The sequence below is a fragment of the Myodes glareolus genome, chromosome 13 (assembly GCF_982192425.1).
Source record: "Myodes glareolus chromosome 13, mMyoGla1.1, whole genome shotgun sequence".
Taxonomy (NCBI): domain Eukaryota; kingdom Metazoa; phylum Chordata; class Mammalia; order Rodentia; family Cricetidae; genus Myodes; species Myodes glareolus.
Genome location: NC_142038.1, coordinates 25267633 through 25273632, shown reverse-complemented (window position 1 = coordinate 25273632; position 6000 = coordinate 25267633).

Below are 6000 nucleotides of genomic sequence, written 5' to 3'. Positions count from 1 at the left end.
TTAGTCCTCCTAGTTTGTCAAAGAGGAAATGGAGAAAGCCAATTGTGTATGTTGTGAGACGCTCAGGTGAGGATCGGGAATGACTGACTAAAAGTCTCCTTTCAGTATATAGGCCGCTCTCATGAAATCTGCACATTTAACTGAAGAAGAGCCATTGTGAGCATTTCTGTCTTTCCCATGGAACCTAGAACAAGGCACGGTGAGTCACTTTGGTGCCATCTTCTGGTAATCTTGTCACTAATGGCAGAGTGTGGTCTAGCCAGTGTACGTCTGACACAGCCAGCATTTCTCTTCGCTCTGAGAGGTTGTTCAAGGTAAGAAGAAACACGTGGATGCAAACAGAACACCAACGAATGCAAAGTACCTGGCCCAGAGGCAGGTTTCTTCCCCCAGGGGACCAGAAAGTATTTACATTGTGAAATAAGCTGGAGTCCAATGGGAAGCCTTGTTATTATTAGATTTCCTCCCGAGAAGGATTTATAAACGAAAACACAACTTGCTATTTTAGTGGTTTGTTTTTCAGGGAAGAAAAACCCTTTGCAAAAACAAATGTAGAAGGAAAAACATCCATTTTGAGCGCTTGTTTGTTCTCTTGCTTTCCAGGGTACAGCCACCTTTCATCCGCACATCCTTGGGGCTGGAGAAGGAGGGCACTTTGCTTTGCCTTTTCTTCCCCTCTGCTCTCCAGATCTGGAAAGTTCCTTCCTTTATCAGCCCTGTTAAATCTTTTCCTTACCTGGGAATGCAGTTCTGAAGGCACAGCCTCCTCTGCTGTAAGCTGCAGCCTGAGAGCGCCGCCCAGAGGGACAGGCCCAAGCTTTTGGGCACTAGTGATCCATAGCTCTACTAAGGTCTTCTTCCGCTGGTGGCTGTCTCACCATGTGCCTGCCAGCGCACAGCGGTAGGGCTTCCTTAACCCTTCTTGTCTCTCTCACTGCACGCATCCTAAAGTGTATTCTGTCTTTTCTGCTCCCCAGGATCTCCCAGAATAAGGGCCTGGTTGTTGCTATGGTAGCCTGTCACATTTTTACAGGCTCTGAAAACATCACATCCAAGTAAACTTTTTATATTCAGACTCCTTTGTAGCACGAATAATAAAAACCCAGAGACACAAATTGGGATTCAACCCAAAAGCCAGAAAAGCAAGGCAGTCAAGCTACTAGAGAAGTCTTACCGCTACCAAACTAACTAGACTGAACCTCTCTGTTCTCTCATTTCATATTCCCTCTAGTGCTGGGATTAAAGGAGTGACTCCCTAGTGCTGGGATTAAAGGAGTGACTCCCTCATACTGTGATCAAATGTAAGGCACCACCACCTGGATTTGTTTCTGCATTGATCTTCAGTAGCCCAGGGTGGCCTTGAATTCACAGATATTAATCTGCCTCTGTCTCCGAAATCCTAAATCCGGGGATTAAAGGTGTGTGTCACCATTTCCTGACCTCTAGTGGCTTTAGCTTTGCCTCTGGGTCTTCAGGGAAGATTTATTTATGAAAACACAATATACCACTATACTCCTTTATTGTCCCTGGTTAATTTCAGATTGCAGACATGGGGAAGAGTCATGGCAGTGCTTCCCAGGAGACTGGCAAACTTCAGAGCGCCCCGAGTTGAATCCCTCTTGACAAAGGGAGACCCGAGCTGCTTTCCTAGCAGAGTCCTTCCCTCTCCTTCTGGCATCAGGGCCTCTCAAGAGGGCTCAGCCTCCCGCTCCCAGTCCAGTCTCTCACACAGACTGCTGTTTCTGCTCATGGTCCAGAGATCTCAAGGACTCAGGCCACTGCTGCCTTCAGGTCTTTACTAAGCTGTCACCTTCCCGGTGAGGAAGGCGGTCACACCTTCACCCGCTTTGTCACGTCTCCAAACCTGTTTTGTCTTCCCTCTAACGTTCGGTATGCATAAACTTACTGTGTTTCCTGTTTGTATGCACCTCCAATCAAACCCTTCTTGAGCAAGAATGCCACCCCCACTTATAGAGAAGCAGGTGAGTATTTGGGCCCGTGGTGTTTGTAGCTGTGTCCCAGCGCCAGCACGGCTCCGGCCCGAGCAGCTGCACACATCTGCAGAGTGGATGTCTCAGGAATGGGCTGTACAAATCCAGTTCATGGCTCTGTTCCCAACAGATTCAAAGACGCATTCTTGAAGCAGTTTTAATTTGGAAGATAAACGTTACTCTTGAGATATTCACACGTGGTAGGAGTAATCATTTATTTCACCTTTGTGTAGCTGACAAGCCCATAAATGTAATCATGTGACTATATTGTCCCATGTAGGGGGATCAAAGGGTTATGATTAGGCTAAAGTCCCATTCACCGGTGGATTTATGGGGTCTGTTTTGAAATGATAATATTTGCCATACAGTACCAGGTTGGTAGCAAGTTGCCCAATTTAAAAAAAAAATAGTAAAAAAGGAGGACTTCACGGAGCTAAGTCAGAAAACCTGTTTGGCCTAGCAAAGTAGCTCTGTGTCTTCTCAAGCATCCGGTATCATAGAGGAGACTGCCCGTGTTCCTTAAAGTGCATATGAGACAGAGCTGTCTAACTACCCACTTCCAGTGCTCCAGAGTTTTCCAGATGTCCAGTCGTCGGGCAGATGTTCAAAACTGAGACCGATTATTTTTATAAGAATTCACAGTAACAAGTTTGAAATGTCCCAGAACCTAATGTGATTCAATGCACCAGGGACCATTTTTGCTGTGGGAGCCTAAGACGTGTGCGCGTCGCGCCACCGTGTGTTCAACAGCCGGAACTGCAAAACTGCGAGCAAAGAGGATGACAACTGGAAAGGGGCTGGGCCCTTGGATAAGTCGGCCTTTAGGCTACTTTGTTTATGACTCAATTCAGTCATAAGCAATAAACTCCCAACCCTAGTTTTTTAATTATTACTAAAATTTCAAATTGTTCCACAGTTATAATGTACATTGTTTTTATTTTTTAAAAGCATGTCGAAGATCTGTTGGCTCAATGAAAGTAAGCAGCTGTTTTATGTGAGGTGTATTAAACTACTCACTCAGTGAAGGATTATTTTAAAGTCCATTATAACGCATCAGGTATAGATTTCGGAGTCGGGTGCTTGTGAGCTCACGAATTAGCTTGTGGCCTTGAACAAACTGTGTAGCTTCTTAGCCTTGGTCTCTGGGTCAAAAGAGGCAAGAGCGGGGCTCCTGATGCACTTGGCAGTGTTTCTGGCTGTTCAGTGTCCACATCTCCCCCACTTCCCTCCCTTCCCGTCCCCTTCCAGTCACGTGGGCCTCAGTGTGGGTTTTAGTTGGCAGCCTCTACCGGGAGTCTTCAGGGTCAGCTAAGCTCAGAGGGCTATTTCGGCTCCCCATGCCTGACTTGGACCGGACTGCATGGTGGGTGGCTCCTTTAGCTCACACAGGTCTGACCCTCTTTATTGAGGGGAGACAACAAGCAGGAGCGTGTGGAGCAGAGTCTTTCTTGTGGCCCACGGCCTTTCTCATGTACCCTGTTTCTTCACTTGCCCTGTTTTTTTTTTTTGTTTGTTTGTTTTGTTTTTTAAGTTCATGGAGGATAGGAAGCAAAGGGGAAGGAAAGGGGCCTGGCGCTCAGGCAGAACCTTCCACACTATGCCTCTAGTCACCTACTTCCTTCCAGGACCACCCCACACAGGACCATCTTCTCAGGTGCCATTTCATGCTCACACCCACTCCACCCCGCCCCAAGTTTCAAAGTCATTTTAAAAGTCCAAATCCAAAGTCTCTTGCAACTCTTTAGCTATGAGTCCATATAAAATAAAATTTAGATAAAACAAGCAGGGCACAAGGGCGTAGTTGGAGATTTCTTGTTCGTTCCGGGCCGCCCAGACCCAAAATAATCACACAGAAACTATATTAATTACAATACTGATTGGTCAATCACCTAGGCTTATTGCTAGCTAGCTTGGATAGTTTAAAATAACCCATTTTTATTACTTTATGTTTTACCACAGGGCTTGTGGTTTGTAACTTCTAGCTTCTTGGGCAGTTACATGGTGTCTCCCTGACTCTGCCTTCTTTTCTCCTCTATCTCTGCTTAGAATTACCACCTTGCTTTATCTGCACTGCCATAGGCCCAAAGCAGCTTCTTTATTAACCAATGGCAATAAAACGTTTTCACAGCATACAGAGGGGTATCCCACATCACTTCCCCTTTTCTGTCTAAATAAAAAGCAAGGTTTTAAATTTAACATAGCAAGATTACGTACAACAAAATAGTTATCAAGCAAGAATTATAGCTACAATATTTAGTCTATTTACATTTGGCAAATTAAGGAAAATGCTCTATAATATATCCTATATTTGTGAATCTGAGGTTTTATATCTAATTCATCTTTTATCATAACTAAGTAAAATCATAACTAAGTAAAAATACAACTATAACTATCTGTTCTTCAACTCCATCGAAGACCCTCGAAGGATATACTATTACCTAAGTAAACAGGAAGGGCATTGTAAGCAACTTCGAAAACTCTAGAATTGACAGAGACATCTTGCTGCCCAATAGTCACCCAAAGTTCTTCTGCAACATTCTTCTAGGCGTCCATATTCCGCCTACAGCCCCAATAGTATCTGACAGACTTTTCCATGAAGCAGGAAATTTGAAAGACTGTTTCACCTCTATTGGCAATTTGTCAGTCACTTTCTTCTCTATCCTGCAGAACATCTGACAGACTCTTTTCATGAAGCAAGAACCCGGAAGGACCATCTCACCTCTAGGCTAGCTCAGCAGTCATTTCTCTGTGGGTCCTCCACATACAGTTCATACAGCATACCATCAAGCAGTCCAGGCAAGAGCAGTTTCTTGTCCAAATGGCTAACCCAGCTCCAGGGTCACAGTAGGTCCATGTCACCATTAAGCAATCTGTAACACGCTGCTCAAAGACCCCATTTAAGTGTTCGACCTCCTGAAAGAGCCAGAGTTGTTTGTGCAAACAACACAGACCAGAAAGTCCTCCCCTAAAGAAGGCCCCACAGCCTAACTACCAGTGCGGAGTCAGGAAGACCTCTCTTAAAGGAGCCATGGTATCCCTGCTTACTACCAGCAAACAGAGCCCATCTGGGGGGAAAAAAAAGCAGCTACCAAGAAGGTGTGCTAAACTCTGTTCTTTTGTGTCTAGAAATTCTTTCTAAGCTCTCTCAGGTTTTATATAGATGTAGTGGTTCCAAGTCGGTGTGCCATTTTGTAAGCAGAGGCTGCATGTTTATTTCCTGGCCACCCAGACCCAAAATAATCACGCAGAAATTGTATTAATTAAAATACTGCTCAGCCTATTAGCTCAGGCTTCTCATTAACTAGCTCTTACATCTTAAATTAACCCATTTTTATTCCTTTGTGTATCACTACTTGGCTGTGGCTTACTGGGTAAAGTTCCAGGGTATCTGTCTCCTTCAGCAGCTACGTGCCATCTCCCTGACTCTGCCTTCTTTTCTCCTCTATCTCTGCTTGGAATTCCTGCCTTGCTCTATTCTGCACTGCCATAGGCCCAAAGTAGCTTCCACCCACATCCTGGAGTCTCTAAAGCATCAGTTTCACAGATTTGCAAATCATGTTGCCACTGACTGCTTGCAGGACATTATCAGCCTTGTTCAGAAATCTGGGTGACAGCCCCCATGACCCTGAAACTTTCCCAACAGCACAATATTCTAATATTCTGTCCAAGCATGTGGAGTCAAGTAAATCCCAATTGAATTTCCTGCATCTGTGAGCTACAACAATTCATTCGGCTCTTACGTTTTTCCTGCATTATTTTTGCTATAGTTAGACAAACGTAATTAATACTTGATCCAAGAACTGAATCAGGAACTGTTATGTCATTTCCCTGAGAAAACATATTCTGTACAACAGATAGTGATTTTACAAACAAAGGTTTGGAATTAATCTTATTATCATTTGGTAGTTTCTTCCAACTGGAATGGGAGTTTAGAGAACTGCTCTTAGCTTTTGTTGAAATAAAACTACACCATCCATTGTGATTTATATTTTTTATAAGTAGTAATCAA